Below are 23,040 nucleotides of genomic sequence, written 5' to 3' on the forward strand. Positions count from 1 at the left end.
ATCTCTAAATCCTTGTCTACAGATACGGGCGCGTTGCCTGTGGAACTCAGCCGGCGTGTCCTTGCGTCTTCTAGCTGGGAAGAAGCTGAAGTCGAGCTTGAGAACTCCATTGGCTCCACGGATTCTGCCTGGCTTCCAAGATGTGCTTCAGGTCTTGGCAGAGCAAGGAAGAGAACAATCAGTATATGCCATTTCTTAACGGGAAATCCCTTTTCTGCAAACCGGCTCTTAAAACCGTAGCCAACCCCTCCTGCACTTCAGTCTTACCCAGGGATTGTTATTCAATTAACCCAGGGCTACATTTAGAGCCCAATATATTAGCAGGTACATTTTTCAGTTTGGGGGTTTCTCTGTGAAGCCAGAGCACCCGGAGTCTAGCAAAGATGGGAAACCAACATGGCCTCCCGGAAGCCCAGTGTCCGAGAACTACATCTCCCGGCATGCTCTGGGAAAACAATATGGACTCCCGGAAACCCGGTGGCCAAGAACTACATTTCCCAGCACTCCCCAGAAAGTTGAGCCTCGCAGCGTGCCGCAGGACGCCATTTTTTGCTCTGTTACATTACCGGTTTCGTGTTTATGGAGGGTTTTCCCGCCGTTTTGGGGGGTTTCCCCTCAATTTCGGGTTTTCAGCTCTCCATTTCAGAGTTCTTCCCCGCAATTTTGGGGTTCCTTCCCCTAATTTGGTGCTTCGCCCCCCCCCCACTTTTGGGGTTCCCCCTCCATTTTGGGGATTCCCCCCAGTTCCAAGCCCCCCACAATTTTGGAGGCCCCCACCATCCTTTCTTGGCCTGCCACCCTAATATTAAGGTTCTTTCCCCCAATGTTGGGGTTCTCACCACATGTTTGAGGTTCCTTCCCTTAATTTGGGGCTTAGCTCCCCGGGATCTGGGGCTTTAACCCCAATTTTGGGGGTCCCCCCCAAGTTTGGGGATTCCTCCCCAGGTCTGGGGGGGGTCCACATTCAATTCTGGAATTTCACACTTCCATTTAAGTCTTCTTCCCCCCCAATATGGGGGTTCGCCCACCCAATTTTGGGGGTTCCTCCCCTAATTTGGGGGGGACACAACCGATTGTAGAGTCCCCCACCCTCCTTTTTTGGGTTCCCCCCTAATATTAAAAGTTCTTCCGCCCAATTTTGGGGGACCCCACAATTTTGACGTTCCTTCCCCTAACTTGGGGCTTCAACCCTTCAATTTTGGGGGGGGCTCCCACCCTCTTATTTTGGCCTTCCGCCCTAATATTAGGCCTAACCCCTAAGAACCTTGACCCCTAACGCTATGGCAACCACGGATCTAACCCTAACCCCTACCCCAACAAACCCTAGAAACCCTAACCCTAAAAACCCTTACAGCCCTAACCCGATAAAATTTACCACACTAAACCCCTGAAGACTGTTCTGGGGGGTCCACATTCAATTCTGGAATTTCACACTTCCGTTTAAGTGTTCTGCCCCCCCAATATGGGGGTTCGCCCACCCAATTTTGGGGGTTCCTCCCCTAATTGGGGGGGACACAACCAATTTTGGGGGGGACACAACCAATTTGGGGGGGGACACAACCAATTTGGGGGGTCCCCCCAATTTTAGAGTCCCCCACCCTCCTTTTTTGGGTTTCCCCCAATATTAAGAGCTCTTCCGCCCAATTTTGGGGGACCCCACAATTTTGACGTTTCTTCCCCTAAATTGGGGCTTCGACCCTTCAATTTTGGGGGGGGCTCCCCCCTTAGTTTGGCCTTCCACCCTAATATTGGGCCTTAGCCCTAAGAACCCTGACCCCTAACACTACGGCTCCCACGGATCTAACCCTAACCCCTACCCCAAAAAACCCTAGAAACCCTAACCCTAAAAACCCTTACAGTCCTAACCCGATAAAATTTACCACACTAGACCTACGCCTAAAAGCCCTAACCCTAAAAATTAAGACCCTCTAAACCCTAACCCAAAACGTAAAGATTCTCAAAGCCCTAACGCTGGAGACCCTAACCTTAAAAAAAAAAAATAAGACCTTAAAACCCTAACCCTAAATACCTGACCATAACTAAAACCCTAAGACCCTAACCCTAAAAACCCTATCAACACTAAAACCACAAAATACTTTAAAACCTTAACACACTAACCCCCAAACCCTAACCCTTATAACTCCAACCCTAACAACCTTAAAATCCTAACCCTAAACCCTGGAAACCCTAACCCTGAAACCCAACCCTAGTGCCTTAGCCTTGAAACCTTAAAACCCTAACACCTTATTAGAAACACTCTGTAACCAATACCATAGGCTCAGGCAAGTATCTCAGTGAGGTAGCATTTTTATTCACGATTGCAATGGCAGGCGTCCCACAAGCCACCTACTAGTTCCATAACACAGTTTATATAATTTTTTTTTTCCTCTCGGTGACCAGGACCCTCCCCAGTTTCCCCATTGACTGGGTAATCCATGTTCACAATCTATCCAGTGCTTCACAGAAAATACACAGCTGCTGGCCTGTTACTAGTCAATTTTATTTTTTTCTTGACTGTTTTCCTCTTTGAGGTGGTAATGTTTCTTACACCGTGATTTCCACCCAATTGCTCTAAGGATTCTGGTTGTCTGCATTTTACAAGGTTGTCTGTTAAGCTTTCTTATCACTGCAAGCATATATCAATACCACCTTCCTTCCCTCTAAACGATGTAACTCTGTGCAAAAACATTTTTATTCCCACAACCTTGATCCCCTTACCCTAAAATCCTTATTCTCTTTAACCCTAACAACTCTAACCACAACCCTAACCCTTCATATCAACCCCCCGACGCTAATGACACTGACTAATGATCCAAACCCCAAACCCCAGGCAACCAACAAAGAAACAGACACAAAGCTGAAAACTACAAAAAAGGCAAAACCCTGGATACAGACCCCAAATCACAAACACGCTACCAAAATGCTACAGAAAAGCCCCAGACGCAGGCCCCAAGCACTACAGCTAGGCCCCAGAAGCTCTAGACACATCCCAAAGCCAAAATGCGATCCCCAAACACTACAGAAAAGCCCCCAAACACCAGACACAGGCTGCAGAAGTCTACAAGCAGGCCCCAGCCACACCCGGATGCAGACCCCAACTGTCCACAAGCAGCTCCCAACCCACCCCCCCCATGAACTGGACCCCCCACCACCACCACCCAGATGCATGCCCCAGGCCCCAGGCCTCAGCCCCAGCCCCCACACCCCAGACTCAGGCCCCAAAGGTGTACAACCAGCTCCCAACTGCCCCCCTCAAAGGGAGGCCCCAAAGCCTGCCAGAGGACCCTAGAGCGTACAAGCAGCTCCCAACCCCCCCGGCACAGGCCCCAACCCCCCCCCCCAGACACAGGCCCCAAAGGTGTACAAGCAACTCCCCATCCTCCCCAGAGGCACGCCCCAAAGGTGTACAAACAGCCCCAACCCCCCAAGACCCAGACCCCTACAGCGTAGAAGCAGCTCCCAACCCCATGCCCCCAAGGCACATGCCCCAACCCCTCCCCCAAGGCAGGCCCTAACAGTGTACAAACAGCTCCCACCCCCCCCCAGACGCAGGCCCCAAAGGTGTACAAGCAGGCCCCTACAGTATACAAGCAGCTCACAACCAGCCCCCCAAAGGCAGGCCCCAACCCCCTCCAGATGCAAGCCCGAAAGGTTAAAACCAGCTCCAACCCCCCAACCCCCCCTGCCCCGCGCAGACGCAGGCCCCAAAGGTGTACAAGCAGTTCCCAACCCCTCCAAGGCAGGCCCCAAAAGTGTACAGGCAGGCCCCTACAGTGTAGAAACGCTCCAACCCCTCCCCTTCCACCTCGAGGGAGGCCCTCCCCCCCCAGTATACACGAAGCTCCCAACCCCCTCTCAGAGGAATGCCTAAAAAAGTATACAAGCAGCTCCTAACACCCCCCCACCCCCCCCCCAAAAGAGGCAGTCCCCAAAGGTGTACAAGCAGGCCCTCAAATCCCTTAGGTGTACAAGCAGGCCCTTCAAATCCCTTAGCCCCTGCGCCAGCTTTATTGGCGAGCAGCGAGGCTGGGGGGGGAGGGGGGCAAGACAGCCTTAAATAAAATACAAATATAGAAAGTGTTATAAATGGCTGTTATAAATCCAAATAGGATTACAATCAAAGTTTACAATTTATTAAACGAATAGAGGCAAGCAAGCAGCGCTGGATGCGCCGGGAGTCTCTGCTCCCCCAGGACGCACACCTGTTACGTAAGGCGGCTGGTTTTGATGCTCCCAGGCTAATACATATTCATTACTACTTCGAGAAGAGGCAGGGTTATTAGAATTGGTTTCCGGAATCCGAAACCCCTCCCAGGGGCGCCTGCGTACCAGTCTCTGGTGGTCTCTCGGGGCTTGCTCGGGCTGAATGCTGGTTGTCTTCCTCCCAGGCTTTTGTCCTTCAATTGTCCTTCAGCTCCCCCTTCCTCCTCGTTTGGGAGCCTCTGCGCCGGATTTCAGAAACTCTAGCAACATCCCCTGCAGTAGTCAGCACTTTTCCCTAAAAACCCCTTTGTTCTTTTATCACCTAGACCCGGGCCTCGATGTTAACCCTTCAAATCCCTTAGTGACACGAATTGCTGGACCATTCCTTACAAAAGGAAGGATAAAATATGTAGAGGAGCAATGGCACACGCGAAAGCCCAGCGCCGCGGGCAGAGGCAGCGAAGGTTGACGGCAGAACAGTGCTCGGTTTGAACACGGAGAGGGAAAGCGAGGGGAAGGTGGCCGAAGCCGGCCGCAGTCTCTGAGCTCTCCTCCTCCTGATTGTTTTCTCTCAAAGCCATTTCTGTCTGTGTGCGGGCACCCGGAGCCGGCAGAAGTCCCCGTGAAGTCCTTCGGCAGGACGGAGGGCTGCGTGGGCTCCAGTGAGAGAGGGAGTTAGGAGAATCTTATCAAGTAGAGATAGAGCGCTGACAGCGTTAAACTAGGATGCTACTTAGCGTCTTTGCTAACTATGGTGCATTGTGCCAATTAACTAAAGCAAGAAGCCTTGGGCCCCTTACCAAGGTCAGTCTCCTAATAAGAGAGTGAGCCTGTCTTAAGAAACTGGGAGAAACTGGTCCTGCAGATGGACAAGAGCCAAGGAGCAACTGAGTCTGTGCAAAGACAAGAGGTCAACTAGCGGTGACGAGGAAGAGTCATCAATCTTCATGCCCACGACCTCCCGTGCTGCCCAGCGCTGAATAAACATACCTACTTTACAATCTCACTGATTGTGGAGTCCCTTTTCCGCAAGTCACTAGCAGCGGTTTCTTCCGCAGAGGTTTTCCCAGAGCCGCTTCAAAGCTTCCCTCGCGGAGCTGGGGCATCGCAGGGGGTCGTCAAAGCACGCACGCGCACACACACACACACGCACACACACACACACAGGCGTTGTTGTCCAAACAGAAAGTATTTACAACAAATTCGACAAGCGGTTTTCCTCTGCCAGCAGCAAATGCCTGAGGGCCCCTACAGCTTCACAAATCATAGCACAAAGAGCCTAAAGTTCCTCTAAAATTTAGGGAAATGATTCAAAATAGATCTGCTAGGGGAAAACGATCACTGGCGGCAGGGTACACAATACACGCGAGTCTCAGCTCTCCTCCGCAGGGTCAATGCCCACGCCCAAGTGCGACGCTGATGGCACCCGAACATTTGCTGTAGCAGGCAGCAGAGCCAGCAGCTCAGGGGAGCAATTTTAAAAACCAGGAGGCACTTAAACCAACCCTTAATTGACCCAGTTACTGCAGGAGAGTCCCGACTACTCGCCCTGGAGTCCTACTGTCACCAGCAAAAAGCACCAACCAAAGCTTGGGGGAACTTTGGTACAGCACAAGAGAAGGGAGTGGGGGTAGCGTAGCCGTATCGCAGAGCTGCTGCTTTTCACACCATTTTATCATCCCTGATAATTGAAAGTAAGGCCGGGTGGGCTGACCCCACCACCACCACTCCTGGCAGCATGTTTGGTCCACAACGCTAGAATAATTATTTTGCTCCCTCCCGCCCCTACAGCTTCATCATCTGAAAAGATTACAGTCAAAACAATGGCATACACAAATAAAAGTCAAGAGTTGACATAGTAACTCCGGGATTTGGGTATCAACTGTCCGAGAAATCAGAACACCCAGGCTTCACAATGTGCCCAACATCGAGCTGTGCCAAGTGGGGGCGGAAGGAAGAAGCTTTCCGTTTAAGCCTTCAGAGCATCGCTCCATCACTACGTCAATTCACAGCCACCACAGCGTGCCGATGGACATCTTTCTGTGCCAAAAGAAACAAGTGCTTTGTCCTCTTGATATCAAAGGTAGCCACCTATAGTTACGGAACCATGCACAAGACCTTAACTCTGACCAGCAGGAAAACTTAGGACAACTGAGTGCAGATCCTGCCAATTTCTACCAGTTCCAACTGTGCTTTAAGTCTCATTGCAAAGCCTCAGTTAGAAAAAGGATCACCTCAGGGTATCCAACAAGAAGAAGAGTTGTTTTCTTTTTTTTTTTTTTTTTTTTTTTTTCAATATACCATAGGACTATGCAGTTCAATCATCAATCATCTTGGAAAGCTCAAGGAGGAGGTCATCCTCATCCTTCCCTGGGTCCAAGTCGAGCTCGGCTTCCAGTATGCCGTCTGAGAGTTCCCAAAGTAGCATCTCTAAATCCTTGTCTACAGATACGGGCGCGTTGCCTGTGGAACTCAGCCGGCGTGTCCTTGCGTCTTCTAGCTGGGAAGAAGCTGAAGTCGAGCTTGAGAACTCCATTGGCTCCACGGATTCTGCCTGGCTTCCAAGATGTGCTTCAGGTCTTGGCAGAGCAAGGAAGAGAACAATCAGTATATGCCATTTCTTAACGGGAAATCCCTTTTCTGCAAACCGGCTCTTAAAACCGTAGCCAACCCCTCCTGCACTTCAGTCTTACCCAGGGATTGTTATTCAATTAACCCAGGGCTACATTTAGAGCCCAATATATTAGCAGGTACATTTTTCAGTTTGGGGGTTTCTCTGTGAAGCCAGAGCACCCGGAGTCTAGCAAAGATGGGAAACCAACATGGCCTCCCGGAAGCCCAGTGTCCGAGAACTACATCTCCCGGCATGCTCTGGGAAAACAATATGGACTCCCGGAAACCCGGTGGCCAAGAACTACATTTCCCAGCACTCCCCAGAAAATTGAGCCTCGCAGCGTGCCGTAGGACGCCATTTTTTGCTCTGTTACATTACCGGTTTCGTGTTTATGGAGGGTTTTCCCGCCGTTTTGGGGGGTTTCCCCTCAATTTCGGGTTTTCAGCTCTCCATTTCAGAGTTCTTCCCCGCAATTTTGGGGTTCCTTCCCCTAATTTGGTGCTTCGCCCCCCCCCCTTTTGGGGTTCCCCCTCCATTTTGGGGATTCCCCCCAATTCCAAGCCCCCCACAATTTTGGAGGCCCCCACCATCCTTTCTTGGCCTGCCACCCTAATATTAAGGTTCTTTCCCCCAATGTTGGGGTTCTCACCACATGTTTGAGGTTCCTTCCCTTAATTTGGGGCTTAGCTCCCCGGGATCTGGGGCTTTAACCCCAATTTTGGGGGTCCCCCCCAAGTTTGGGGATTCCTCCCCAGGTCTGGGGGGGGTCCACATTCAATTCTGGAATTTCACACTTCCATTTAAGTCTTCTTCCCCCCCAATATGGGGGTTCGCCCACCCAATTTTGGGGGTTCCTCCCCTAATTTGGGGGGGACACAACCGATTGTAGAGTCCCCCACCCTCCTTTTTTGGGTTCCCCCCTAATATTAAAAGTTCTTCCGCCCAATTTTGGGGGACCCCACAATTTTGACGTTCCTTCCCCTAACTTGGGGCTTCAACCCTTCAATTTTGGGGGGGGCTCCCACCCTCTTATTTTGGCCTTCCGCCCTAATATTAGGCCTAACCCCTAAGAACCTTGACCCCTAACGCTATGGCAACCACGGATCTAACCCTAACCCCTACCCCAACAAACCCTAGAAACCCTAACCCTAAAAACCCTTGCAGCCCTAACCCGATAAAATTTACCACACTAAACCCCTGAAGACTGTTCTGGGGGGGTCCACATTCAATTCTGGAATTTCACACTTCCATTTAAGTGTTCTTCCCCCCCCCAATATGGGGGTCCGCCCACCCAATTTTGGGGGTTCCTCCCCTAATTGGGGGGGACACAACCAATTTTGGGGGGGACACAACCAATTTTGGGGGGGACACAACCAATTTTAGAGTCCCCCACCCTCCTTTTTTGGGTTTCCCCCAATATTAAGAGCTCTTCCGCTCAATTTTGGGGGACCCCACAATTTTGACGTTCCTTCCCCTAACTTTGGGCTTCAACCCTTCAATTTTGGGTGGGCTCCTCCCCTCTTATTTTGGCCTTCCGCCCTAATATTAGGCCTAACCCCTAAGAACCTTGACCCCTAAGCCTATGGCAACCACGGATCTAACCCTAACCCCTACCCCAACAAACCCTAGAAACCCTAACCCTAAAATCCCTTACAGCCCTAACCCGATAAAACTTACCACACTAAACCCCTGAAGACTGTTCTGGGGGGTCCACATTCAATTCTGGAATTTCACACTTCCGTTTAAGTGTTCGGCCCCCCCAATATGGGGGTTCGCCCACCCAATTTTGGGGGTTCCTCCCCTAATTGGGGGGGACACAACCAATTTTGGGGGGGACACAACCAATTTGGGGGGGGACACAACCAATTTGGGGGGTCCCCCCAATTTTAGAGTCCCCCACCCTCCTTTTTTGGGTTTCCCCCAATATTAAGAGCTCTTCCGCCCAATTTTGGGGGACCCCACAATTTTGACGTTTCTTCCCCTAAATTGGGGCTTCGACCCTTCAATTTTGGGGGGGGCTCCCCCCTTAGTTTGGCCTTCCACCCTAATATTGGGCCTTAGCCCTAAGAACCCTGACCCCTAACACTACGGCTCCCACGGATCTAACCCTAAGCCCTACCCCAAAAAACCCTAGAAACCCTAACCCTAAAAACCCTTACAGTCCTAACCCGATAAAATTTACCACACTAGACCTACGCCTAAAAGCCCTAACCCTAAAAATTAAGACCCTCTAAACCCTAACCCAAAACGTAAAGATTCTCAAAGCCCTAACGCTGGAGACCCTAACCTTAAAAAAAAAAAAATAAGACCTTAAAACCCTAACCCTAAATACCTGACCATAACTAAAACCCTAAGACCCTAACCCTAAAAACCCTATCAACACTAAAACCACAAAATACTTTAAAACCTTAACACACTAACCCCCAAACCCTAACCCTTATAACTCCAACCCTAACAACCTTAAAATCCTAACCCTAAACCCTGGAAACCCTAACCCTGAAACCCAACCCTAGTGCCTTAGCCCTGAAACCTTAAAACCCTAACACCTTATTAGAAACACTCTGTAACCAATACCATAGGCTCAGGCAAGTATCTCAGTGAGGTAGCATTTTTATTCACGATTGCAATGGCAGGCGTCCCACAAGCCACCTACTAGTTCCATAACACAGTTTATATAATTTTTTTTTTCCTCTCGGTGACCAGGACCCTCCCCAGTTTCCCCATTGACTGGGTAATCCATGTTCACAATCTATCCAGTGCTTCACAGAAAATACACAGCTGCTGGCCTGTTACTAGTCAATTTTATTTTTTTCTTGACTGTTTTCCTCTTTGAGGTGGTAATGTTTCTTACACCGTGATTTCCACCCAATTGCTCTAAGGATTCTGGTTGTCTGCATTTTACAAGGTTGTCTGTTAAGCTTTCTTATCACTGCAAGCATATATCAATACCACCTTCCTTCCCTCTAAACGATGTAACTCTGTGCAAAAACATTTTTATTCCCACAACCTTGATCCCCTTACCCTAAAATCCTTATTCTCTTTAACCCTAACAACTCTAACCACAACCCTAACCCTTCATATCAACCCCCCGACGCTAATGACACTGACTAATGATCCAAACCCCAAACCCCAGGCAACCAACAAAGAAACCGACACAAAGCTGAAAACTACAAAAAAGGCAAAACCCTGGATACAGACCCCAAATCACAAACACGCTACCAAAATGCTACAGAAAAGCCCCAGACGCAGGCCCCAAGCACTACAGCTAGGCCCCAGAAGCTCTAGACACATCCCAAAGCCAAAATGCAATCCCCAAACACTACAGAAAAGCCCCCAAACACCAGACACAGGCTGCAGAAGTCTACAAGCAGGCCCCAGCCACACCCGGATGCAGACCCCAACTGTCCACAAGCAGCTCCCAACCCACCCCCCCCATGAACTGGACCCCCCACCACCACCACCCAGATGCATGCCCCAGGCCTCAGCCCCAGCCCCCACACCCCAGACTCAGGCCCCAAAGGTGTACAACCAGCTCCCAACTGCCCCCCTCAAAGGGAGGCCCCAAAGCCTGCCAGAGGACCCTAGAGCGTACAAGCAGCTCCCAACCCCCCCCGGCACAGGCCCCAACCCCCCCCCAGACACAGGCCCCAAAGGTCTACAAGCAACTCCCCATCCTCCCCAGAGGCACGCCCCAAAGGTGTACAAACAGCCCCAACCCCCCAAGACCCAGACCCCTACAGCGTAGAAGCAGCTCCCAACCCCATGCCCCCAAGGCACATGCCCCAACCCCTCCCCCAAGGCAGGCCCTAACAGTGTACAAACAGCTCCCACCCCCCCCCAGACGCAGGCCCCAAAGGTGTACAAGCAGGCCCCTACAGTATACAAGCAGCTCACAACCAGCCCCCCAAAAGGCAGGCCCCAACCCCCTCCAGATGCAAGCCCGAAAGGTTAAAACCAGCTCCAACTCCCCAACCCCCCCCGCCCCGCGCAGACGCAGGCCCCAAAGGTGTACAAGCAGTTCCCAACCCCTCCAAGGCAGGCCCCAAAAGTGTACAGGCAGGCCCCTACAGTGTAGAAACGCTCCAACCCCTCCCCTTCCACCTCGAGGGAGGCCCTCCCCCCCCAGTATACACGAAGCTCCCAACCCCCTCTCAGAGGAATGCCTAAAAAAGTATACAAGCAGCTCCTAACACCACCCCCCCCCCCAAAAGAGGCAGTCCCCAAAGGTGTACAAGCAGGCCCTCAAATCCCTTAGGTGTACAAGCAGGCCCTTCAAATCCTTTAGCCCCTGCGCCAGCTTTATTGGCGAGCAGCGAGGCTGGGGGGGGAGGGGGGCAAGACAGCCTTAAATAAAATACAAATATAGAAAGTGTTATAAATGGCTGTTATAAATCCAAATAGGATTACAATCAAAGTTTACAATTTATTAAACGAATAGAGGCAAGCAAGCAGCGCTGGATGCGCCGGTGATTCAAAGATCATAAATCCAATTTCTTTAAGTGATTTATTCTTTATTGACGGCGCCGGATGCACGGGGGATCTTTCCGCCTATCGTGCATCCCGAAGTGAAAAGCCGTCCCAAATTTATACATCACAGTGATTAATATTTTATTAATGCCTATACATATTCATTATCTAACCCCGCCTACTCTCGCTTCTCATGCTAATCAGTTTTTTGTGTCCTGCGCCTGCGCAGATCCTCTCAGTGGTCTTGGGCAGGGGTCGTCGAGCTGTGGTCGGTGGTCTCAGAGAGGAAGGCCATAAGTCTTCCTCACAGTGTACTTTTCACCCTTGGTCAGGATTCTGCTGATTTAGCTTTCTTCCTAACCGCAAGGACTGTTTTTTCTTCGAATCTTCTGCTCATTATTTTCTTATCTTGGATTCCAATGTCTTGTTCGAGATATATTGCCCGTATATGTCCTATTTCGAGATACATTGTCCGTACATCTGTTTCCTGCCCTACACCTAATGTTCTGTTCTCCTTTAATAGTTTCATTCTTAACCCTTTCTTATCTGGAATCGCCTCAGCTTCCCTAATCAATCCCCCCTTTTCTTTTCCCCATGCAAATTCTTTTGCATTGCATGCCCTTATCATTAGCAGTATCGCAGTAACATACATACAAATATTCCTACTGCCAATAACATAACCAGATCAGTAAAAACTTGTTCTAACTATTGAAAATTGGGTAACCATGAGGTTAACTTATTCCATATTTCCTCAAAGCCCCATGAAATGTTATCCTTACTAATCTTATACAGAACCTTTGTTTGTTTCTATATTTCCTCTATGTCGGTAGAGACCTTTCCGAATACAAAAATTCTTCTTCCCAGCCTCTACGATATGTATCCCTCAATACCTTGCCATGTACTCTCGTCAGGGAAGCTAATATTGCCATTCGTTGTAACAATTTCCAATTCCAAACAAGTATTACAAAAGATAATATTAAACTTATACCAACTAACATCAATAGAACAATAATTGGGTGACACAATGTGTTCAAAATCCCAGTTGCAGTTGGCGACCATCCAAAGAGTTTGTCCCACCAGCTATGATCTGTGTCTTGTTTTACTCTTTGCAAAACTCTGTTTATTTCTTTTGTATCATGGTGGACAGTGATTAAAGTCTTCTCTCCATCTTCCTGAATGCCTTTTAAAATTTTGATCAGGTCTTGGTGTTTAAGTAATTGCTTCACTAGCGTGAGGTTCATCCCAATAGGTGTGGGTAATAACTTGTGATACATTGTGTTGTTGGACTTGATCAACTGGTGGGATACCACTGGTGCTGAATATAAAAAATCACACCCGATGATTCTAACAAAGTTACAAATACAAAAGTTAGAGTGATTTTTGCTAGGTAGAGTTATGTTTTCCTCATCTACTTCTACAAAAGCACAAGCAGTCCTTAAACACACACAGCCTTGACCAATATATACAAGCACAGTCTTTTGACTAGTATTTGGATGAATTTCAAAGTGGCAAACACCTTGCTCAGTGTCAAGACAGACATCCTGAGCATCAGTTGTGTTGCTCTCACAAATAAATCCTTGTTGTTCCCGGGTAACACATGATTCTAGATTCACAGACTGCCATTTCCCGTTCTTCATCCGGGCCCAGGTTCTATGCTCCGAAGGATAGAGCACTGTTTCCTCATGATTTAACCCTAGTGCAACAATGGGGTGGATAACATAAACTGTAGCATTACGTATAGTAAGCACAAAGGCAGTAGCCATGTTAATAATGGGATCATAGGTAAAATTTACCAGAGTCCACCAAGATTGGAACTTCTTTTCAAAATCATTGGCATTGTCCCAAACAATCTTTCGGACTTCAGCCGGAAAAATGCCTTCACTTCCTTCCCTAATGATCAAGGCAGCCGTTGCCTGCATCCATAACTGTACCTGTATACAACTAAGAGCTAAAGATACATTATCTTGCGCCATACTAAGTGCATCTATTATTAGTCTGTGGTCCTGGTCTTCAGCCTTTTCCCATATTGGTAACACCTTTGAAACTTGCCATTGGCTAGTTCCCAATGCCAGTAAGGATGATTGCAGGGGCTGTTTTAGTTTTGTCAAATCGCTTGTTGCTGTGGCTAGCTTATTCATTAGTATTTCTGAATCAATTCCATTTAAAACTCCTAATCCTGTTCCTAGCATTCCAGTTAAGTCTCTTTGTGTTCTGCCCCTGAGGTGTACTTGCTTTTGTGACCATATTGTCCAGCCTTCTAATGATGTCTTTAGGAAAGGAGAACAGGCTGGTTGAACTGCTGAGATGTTAATTTGTATTAGCAATTCAACACGCTTGAGAGACCATTCTGGATTAAATAACAATTGTTGTTGGCCTGTGTTCCTTACTACATATGGGCCTGTTTCATAAATTTTGGGTTCCAGCTTGACTGGGGCTTGGGCATAGGTTGTAGGGGAAGGAAGTGCAATAGGGGGTCTCACTGTTGTAGGAAGTATAGCATATATTGTAAAATTTATCATGAGGCTCTCGCCTTCCTTGATCTCGAGCTTTTGACCATTATTAGTCCAAAAACAGTTAACTGCTACAGTCTGTGTTAATATAAAATTATACCAACAATCTAATTTACCTGGGCGGATACAACCTTCTTGTTGGCCACTTTTGGAAGTCGGTTTTACTAAAATCCCCGTTGCTTTCTCGTGGGCTGTTCCATTAATCATACGGCACCCTATTTCAATTTCGTCCCCTACAGTTCTTTGGTGTATCCACCCTTCCCCTAAATTTCGCCATTCTGATAATGCATGTAAATGATCACCATTTGTTCGCCAAATAACCACAACAGCTAACTTTCCATTAATGCTCTTATCCTCTGTGGTTACGGCTTCAGACCAAGGCCACCCACCATTCTCTATCATCATAGAAGCACCTTCCAATTCTTGAATCACAATTACAACTATAAGCCACAGAAATAAAACAATTCTGTTAACTAAATTTCTGCTAACTACATTACTAAATACTCCTGACCATAGTGTCTTCATTTCGCTTGACTGAACTTTAGTTTCAGTTCACCGTCACCCAGCGTTACTTTCCAGGGGGCTTTTGGAGCTTTCTTCACTCTCGAATAATGGATCCAGGCCGTTTGCTCCTTAATCTTGATGGCGGTATGTGTTGTCAGCAGCACCTGGTATGGTCCCGTCCACTTTTCTTCCAAAGGGCGACCTGCAAATGCTTTTACATACACATAATCCCCAGGTTTAAAGGGGTGGATTGGTTGGTCCAGCCCTCTAGCCCTGGTTCCTGAGACAACTTTAGATATTTGATCCAACTGTTTTTGGAGTCCTATTAAATAATTATACAAGTATCCCGACCCCAGTTGCGTCAGGTCCTCCCCGCTGAACAAAAACTGATAGGGTCTTCCGTATAATATTTCAAAAGGGCTTAGATTTTCCTTTGTCCGTGGTTTTACTCTAATTCTAAGTAAAGCCAAAGGGAGAGACTGAGGCCATGATAAATTAGTCTCTTGCCCTATTTTGGCTATTTGTTGTTTGATTAGATGATTCATCTTTTCCACTTGTCCGCTTGCCTGTGGTCTGTAAGGGGTATGGAGTTGCCAGTCTACCCCTAAGACCTTACTTACTTCTTGAACTATTTGCGCACAAAAATGAGAGCCTCTATCTGAGGACATTGCTGCCGGAATTCCGAAACGCGGTATTATCTCATTCAGTAAAACCTTAACCACTTCTCTTGCCTTGTTGGTTCGACAGGGAAAAGCCTCCGGCCACCCGGAAAAAGTATCTGTCAAAACCAACAAGTATCGATACCCCCCTTTTCTTGGCAGTTCTGAAAAATCTATCTGCCATTGTTGTCCTGGATAGTTTCCTTTACTGATTATTCCGAACTTTACCCTATTTTCTGTATTAGGGTTATGATGCAAACAAATACTGCATTGCTGGGTTACTTGTTTTACCGTAGTATACAGATTTCTTCCCACCAAGACTCGACTCAGATTTTTATATAAGGTGTCTGCTCCCCAATGAGTCTTATTATGTTCTGCCATGACCATAGGCCATATTAAATTAGAGGGTAGTACAACCCTATTATCTTTCAGGTATACCCATCCATCACTCCTTGCTTTTCCTCCCAGGTCCCCAATTAACTTTTGATCTTCCCGTGTGTACCTAGGTTCCTGTCCTTCACCTAAAGTTTGTATTTTACCGTCTGGTATTAAAGTGAGCGCTTCTGCCTCAGCCAATCCGGCCACCCTTTTTGCTTCTTGGTCAGCCAATCGGTTCCCTACCTCGAAGTCAGCGGTTCCTTTTTGGTGTCCCCGGCAATGTATAACAGCCACCTTCTCTGGGTGCTTTACCGCTTCCAACAACTTCAAAATCTCCTCAGCATATTTTATTTGTTTTCCTTGGGCCGTTAATAATCCTCGTTCCTTCCAGATAGCCCCATGTGCATGCACCACACCAAATGCATACTTAGAGTCTGTCCAGATATTTACTTTCTTTCCTGCTGCTAGTTCCAATGCCCGCGTAAGGGCAATTATTTCTGCTTTCTGAGCAGACGTCCCAAGGGGTAATGGTTTCGACTCAATTACCTGTTGAGTGGTCGTCACCGCATACCCTGCTTTGCGTTGTCCTTGTTTCACAAAGCTGCTTCCATCAGTATACCATGATTCGTCCGCGTCTTCCAAGGGCTCCTCCTTGAGATCTGGTCGGCTAGAATACACAGTTTCCATAGTTTCGATACAATCGTGGACCACTGGCTCGTCAGGAGCGTTACTAAGGAAAGAAGCTGGGTTCACAATGTTAGTAACCACAATTTCTACGTCATCTTGCTCCACCAGTATTGCTTGGTATTTTAAAAATCTTTGAGGGGATAACCAGTGTGCCCCTTTCTGCTCCAAGACTGCCGAGACAGTGTGTGATACCAGCACGGTTATCTTCTGTCCCATAGTGAACTTCCGAGCCTCCTGTATATTCATGATGACAGCGGCCACCGCTCGAAGGCAACCCGGCCAACCTTTACTTACTTCATCCAGTTGTTTAGAGAAGTAGGCCACAGCTCTCCTGTAGGGGCCCAGCTTCTGTGCCAGCACCCCCAGAGCCATCCCTTGTCTCTCATAGGAGTACAACCAAAAGGGTTTAGACAAGTCCGGTAGACCCAAAGCTGGTGCTCGCATTAACTCCAATTTAAGCTTCTTAAAGGCAGCCCGTGCTTCCCCCGTCCAGACCAATTTCGATTGGTTATTCTTGATGAGGTCATATAGGGGTTTTACAATTAGTCCATAATTATTAATCCATAGACGGCACCAACCTGTCATCCCTAGAAAAGTTTGTAATTCCTTAATGGTCTGTGGTTCTGGGGTACGGCAGATAGTTTCTTTCCGTTCTGTTCCTAACTCCCTTTGTCCCCCTGAAATCTCAAACCCCAAGTAAGTTACACGTGACTGAATCAGCTGAGCCTTCTGTTGAGAGACTCGATACCCATTCAAACCCAGAAAATTAAGGAGACTTATCGTCCATTGCATGCAGCTGCTCCTATTCTCAGTGGCTATCAAAAGGTCATCAACGTATTGCAGCAGAACTCCTTCGGTGTTTGGGGCCTCCCAAACCTCAAGCTCTTTTGCTAGTTGATTCCCAAAAATCGTGGGGCTGTTTTTGAATCCCTGCGGCAATACGGTCCAGGTCAATTGAGCCTTTCGTCCTGAGTCTGGATTTTCCCATTCAAAAGCAAAAAGCTTCTGACTTTCTGGGGCTAAAGTCAGGCAGAAGAAGGCATCTTTTAAATCCAGTACGGTAAACCAAACTAAATTATCTTTTAATTTAGTCAGTAATGTGTACGTGTTGGCTACCACAGGGTGTATATCTTCAGTGATCTTATTTATAGCTCTTAAATCCTGCACTAATCTATAGTTCTTCCCATCTGGCTTCTTAATTGGTAGTATAGGAGTATTATATTTCAGATTCACACTCAACCAGCAGTCCATGTTTTAAAAACTTATCCACTATCCCCTTAATTCCTTTCCTGTCTTCTAATCTTAGGGGATATTGCTTAATCTTAACTGGCCTTTCCCCTGGCTTTAATCTCACCACTATCGGGGCTGCATTTTTGGCTCGCCCAGGGATGTCAGTAGCCCAGACTCCTGGGTAAACTTGGTCTAAAATCTCCGAAGGTACTTTACCGATGGGGTCTGCTTGTATCAGCGTTAAGCTTAGCGCGGTTATCAGCTTTTCTTCTCTCACCTTTAACCCCACCTTCCCTTTTTCAAAGACAATTTCCGCTTCTAATTGTTCTAGTAAATCTCGCCCCAGCAAAGACTTCGGGGATCCTGGTAAATATAAAAACCTATGTATTCCCATCTGTTTCCCTAACTTATATTTTAAAGGCCTTAGGAAAAAGGCTTTCTCGTGCTGGCCTGTAGCTCCTATCACCGTCACAAAATCCTCATCCTCTGGTATCAATTTCTGGTTTAACACAGAATAAGTCGCTCCTGTGTCAATTAAAAACTCCACTTCCTGTCCTGATTTCCCTAGCTTAATTTTAACCAGCGGATCTGCTAGGGTAGAATCCCCCGGTCCACTTCATTGGTCGGGAGATACACTAGCTACCATCAACCTGTTCTTCTCCCATTGTTTCCGACATTCCCTTTTCCAATGACCCACTTCCCTACAATATGCACACTGATTCGGTCTCAGGGGAGGCTTTACTGACCTTCCCCTTATCCCATTCCCTCTTCCTTTTCCCCGAAAAGGTTCTTCTTGCCTCTGTAAGGCCGCAACAGTTGCCGCAGCAATAGCCCTACCCAGCCTTTGTTTCTCATTCCCTTCTCGATTCCTAAATACCCTCCATGCCTCTTCCACCAGCCTTTCTAAATCTCTCACATCCGGCTCTTTCATTTTCTGAAGCTTCCGCCTTATATCGTCCGCAGACTGACCCAAGAACAATGATACTAGCTGGACTTTACCTTCCTCAGAAGAGGGGTCTATCGTTGTAAATTTTTGCATTGCTGTCCTTAGCCGATCGAGAAATTCTGACGGGGTCTCAGTTTGCCCCTGTTTTATGGTATATAACCTAGACCAGTTTACAGACTTTGGTATCGCACTTTCCAAGGCGATCCTAATCCATTCCTGATATCTTTTTAATAACCTATAATCACCCTCATCATTATAGTCCCAGTTTGGGTCCACTCTGGGCACATATACCTCCACAGTTCCAGGTAAAACTGACGTTACCTGGGTCTGTACTTGAGTTTGTGCATTCTTAATTACCAGTTGCTTTTCCAGTTTCCGATAATGCTGCCAGCATTATCTCTATATCTTTCCAATCGGGATCTAAATTCTTTCCAATCAGCTCAAACCTCCGGGCCACTGATTCTGGATCATCCCGGTATCCTTTCACAGCTTCCTTCCGTGAATCTAACTCGGCAGTTGTGAAAGGTACTTTTATCCGAGCTGGTCCGTTAGCCCCCATAGCCTGTCGTAACGGGGCTTGAATAACGGGCCCGACCTTACTTCGGGTTTGAGCCGTGATCGGGGTAAAGTCTCCATTCCCCCAACTCTCATTTTTCTTATCTATTCTGCCGTTTCCTGGTCTCGCCCCCACGCCTTGTTCTATTATCTGGGGCGGGAGGACATAATCCTCCATTCTCTCCTCTGACTCATTCAATTTCAAACATCTCTGCCCGATACTGCACGCCGAACAACATCTTTTCATTTTTCCTGCCCCTTCCTTCTTCATATCCTTTTCTATTGCCAGGATCAAAGGATCCTGTGGGGCTAAGTTAATTCCACACTCCTTCTGCCATTCCGGGTGGTTTCTCAAAGTGAAAAACATATCTGCGTATGACACCTCATCCCACTTTCCCTCTCTCCTTAGAAACAACATTAACTGTAGTAAAGTATTATAATTTAAGGTTCCATTCAGTGGCCATTTCCCTCACAATCCAACTTATAAAGTGGCCACCATTGATTACAATATTTTATCAACGTTTTCTTATTTTCAGTTCCACCGGGGGATCCCCCTATATTTTTCCAATGACTCAAGATACATCCCAACGGGCTTTTCTTTGGAATCCCACTACTCTGCTGCCCCCCCATGTTACAGTTCAGAATGTTTCTTGTTACACAATACAAGCCGGCAGCTTTCCACAATAACACCAAGATCCTAGTAACGTTATAAAGTGTACAATCAAAATCCCAAAGACAATAGCCAAGGTCAAGTTCCACATTTAAACACAACGTAACACTAACCTCGCATGCAAAGGTTATTTGTTTCCCAACAGCAACTGAGTGCTTTCCAAAAAACCAAATGCCGTCCTGCAGAAAACTTTTACTTTCCGACTTACAGATGACCCCAATTGACCGGTCAACCAAATAAACCAAAATAAAGAATATAATCACTTACAATGATGGGGTCCGTGTCTGCCTCCGCAGTGATCCGTTGAGTCGAGGAGTCCCTCCGGGAAATCCCGGGGGTACCCTAGGGAGTCCTGTTCCCAGCGGGTCCTGCGGTCCGACAGAGAAGAAGTCCCATCTGGGTCGCCAGATTGATTCAAAGATCATAAATCCAATTTCTTTAAGTGATTTATTCTTTATTGACGGCGCCGGATGCACGGGGGATCTTTCCGCCTATCGTGCATCCCGAAGTGAAAAGCCGTCCCAAATTTATACATCACAGTGATTAATATTTTATTAACGCCTATACATATTCATTATCTAACCCCGCCTACTCTCGCTTCTCATGCTAATCAGTTTTTTGTGTCCTGCGCCTGCGCAGATCCTCTCAGTGGTCTTGGGCAGGGGTCGTCGAGCTGTGGTCGGTGGTCTCAGAGAGGAAGGCCATAAGTCTTCCTCACAGTGTACTTTTCACCCTTGGTCAGGATTCTGCTGATTTAGCTTTCTTCCTAACCGCAAGGACTGTTTTTTCTTCGAATCTTCTGCTCATTATTTTCTTATCTTGGATTCCAATGTCTTGTTCGAGATATATTGCCCGTATATGTCCTATTTCGAGATACATTGTCCGTACATCTGTTTCCTGCCCTACACCTAATGTTCTGTTCTCCTTTAATAGTTTCATTCTTAACCCTTTCTTATCTGGAATCGCCTCAGCTTCCCTAATCACCGGGAGTCTCTGCTCCCCCAGGACGCACACCTGTTACGTAAGGCGGCTGGTTTTGATGCTCCCAGGCTAATACATATTCATTACTACTTCGAGAAGAGGCAGGGTTATTAGAATTGGTTTCCGGAATCCGAAACCCCTCCCAGGGGCGCCTGCGTACCAGTCTCTGGTGGTCTCTCGGGGCTTGCTCGGGCTGAATGCTGGTTGTCTTCCTCCCAGGCTTTTGTCCTTCAATTGTCCTTCATCTCCCCCTTCCTCCTCGTTTGGGAGCCTCTGCGCCGGATTTCAGAAACTCTAGCAACATCCCCTGCAGTAGTCAGCACTTTTCCCTAAAAACCCCTTTGTTCTCTTATCACCTAGACCCGGGCCTCGATGTTAACCCTTCAAATCCCTTAGTGACACGAATTGCTGGACCATTCCTTACAAAAGGAAGGATAAAATATGTAGAGGAGCAATGGCACACGCGAAAGCCCAGCGCCGCGGGCAGAGGCAGCGAAGGTTGACGGCAGAACAGTGCTCGGTTTGAACACGGAGAGGGAAAGCGAGGGGAAGGTGGCCGAAGCCGGCCGCAGTCTCTGAGCTCTCCTCCTCCTGATTGTTTTCTCTCAAAGCCATTTCTGTCTGTGTGCGGGCACCCGGAGCCGGCAGAAGTCCCCGTGAAGTCCTTCGGCAGGACGGAGGGCTGCGTGGGCTCCAGTGAGAGAGGGAGTTAGGAGAATCTTATCAAGTAGAGATAGAGCGCTGACAGCGTTAAACTAGGATGCTACTTAGCGTCTTTGCTAACTATGGTGCATTGTGCCAATTAACTAAAGCAAGAAGCCTTGGGCCCCTTACCAAGGTCAGTCTCCTAATAAGAGAGTGAGCCTATCTTAAGAAACTGGGAGAAACTGGTCCTGCAGATGGACAAGAGCCAAGGAGCAACTGAGTCTGTGCAAAGACAAGAGGTCAACTAGCGGTGACGAGGAAGAGTCATCAATCTTCATGCCCACGACCTCCCGTGCTGCCCAGCGCTGAATAAACATACCTACTTTACAATCTCACTGATTGTGGAGTCCCTTTTCCGCAAGTCACTAGCAGCGGTTTCTTCCGCAGAGGTTTTCCCAGAGCCGCTTCAAAGCTTCCCTCGCGGAGCTGGGGCGTCGCAGGGGGTCGTCAAAGCACGCACACACACACACACACACACACACACACACACAGGCGTTGTTGTCCAAACAGAAAGTATTTACAACAAATTCGACAAGCGGTTTTCCTCTGCCAGCAGCAAATGCCTGAGGGCCCCTACAGCTTCACAAATCATAGCACAAAGAGCCTAAAGTTCCTCTAAAATTTAGGGAAATGATTCAAAATAGATCTGCTAGGGGAAAACGATCACTGGCGGCAGGGTACACAATACACGCGAGTCTCAGCTCTCCTCCGCAGGGTCAGTGCCCACGCCCAAGTGCGACGCTGATGGCACCCGAACATTTGCTGTAGCAGGCAGCAGAGCCAGCAGCTCAGGGGAGCAATTTTAAAAACCAGGAGGCACTTAAACCAACCCTTAATTGACCCAGTTACTGCAGGAGAGTCCCGACTACTCGCCCTGGAGTCCTACTGTCACCAGCAAAAAGCACCAACCAAAGCTTGGGGGAACTTTGGTACAGCACAAGAGAAGGGAGTGGGGGTAGCGTAGCCGTATCGCAGAGCTGCTGCTTTTCACACCATTTTATCATCCCTGATAATTGAAAGTAAGGCCGGGTGGGCTGACCCCAGCACCACCACTCCTGGCAGCATGTTTGGTCCACAACGCTAGAATAATTATTTTGCTCCCTCCCGCCCCTACAGCTTCATCATCTGAAAAGATTACAGTCAAAACAATGGCATACACAAATAAAAGTCAAGAGTTGATGTTATAAATGACTGGGTCCCAAATAGGATTACAATCAAAGTTTACAATTTATTAAATGAATAGAGGCAAGCAAACAGCGCTGGGTGCGCCGGGAGTCTCTGCTCCACCAGGACGCACACCTGTTACGTAAGGCGGCTGGTTTTTATGCTCCTAGGCTAATACATATTCATTACTACTTCTAGAAGAGGCAGGGTTATTATAATTGGTTTCCCGAATCCGAAGTCCTCCCAGGTGCGCCTGCTTATCAGTCTCTGTTAGTTTCTCGGGGGCCGCTCGGACAGGGAGGCTCATATTCTTCCTCCTTATCTAGTGGTCTCTTGGCCGGTTGTCAGAAGTTACTGCACGTCCGTGCAAAGTCAGCAGTTTTTCTCTGAAGAAATCCCTTTGTTCTCTTCTCGCCTAAACCCAGGCCTCGATGTTAACCCTTCACACCCCTTAGTGGCACGAATTGCTGGACTATTCCTTACAATTCCTCCCTTTTTTTTTTTTTTTATCATCAATTCGTGTCTCTTCTTCAACTTTTGTTAGTAGCAGATGGATTTCATCAGTCAGTTCTCGGGGTGTCCATTTCTTAAGCATCATTATCGACACATCACCTTTTCTCTCCCAAAGTCATCACAAACTGGGTGCTATTTATTATCCGCCGTATCAACAACGTAAAGCAAGGTATCATACAAGGTATAAACAATAATGTCATTACACCACATAAAAATAAAAATAGCATCCTTTTAACCCATGGTCCACCGGGCAA

General features: G+C 47.7%; 1 long non-coding RNA gene across 1 annotated transcript; it reads right to left on the minus strand.

Annotated features, from left to right (window-relative positions):
* Nucleotides 1-11,900: 11,900 nt before the first annotated feature.
* Nucleotides 11,901-20,352, minus strand: LOC310890491. Its single transcript, XR_014577263.1, has 3 exons — nucleotides 19,691-20,352; nucleotides 15,882-16,609; nucleotides 11,901-14,509 (listed from the first exon to the last, which is right to left on the minus strand). It is a non-coding gene; the product is annotated as an uncharacterized lncRNA (long non-coding RNA).
* Between the last annotated feature and the right edge of the window lie 2,688 nt (nucleotides 20,353-23,040).

The sequence above is a fragment of the Anser anser genome (assembly GCF_964211835.1).
Source record: "Anser anser genome assembly, contig: HAP1_SCAFFOLD_73, whole genome shotgun sequence".
In the NCBI taxonomy this organism is placed as follows: Eukaryota; Metazoa; Chordata; class Aves; order Anseriformes; family Anatidae; genus Anser; species Anser anser.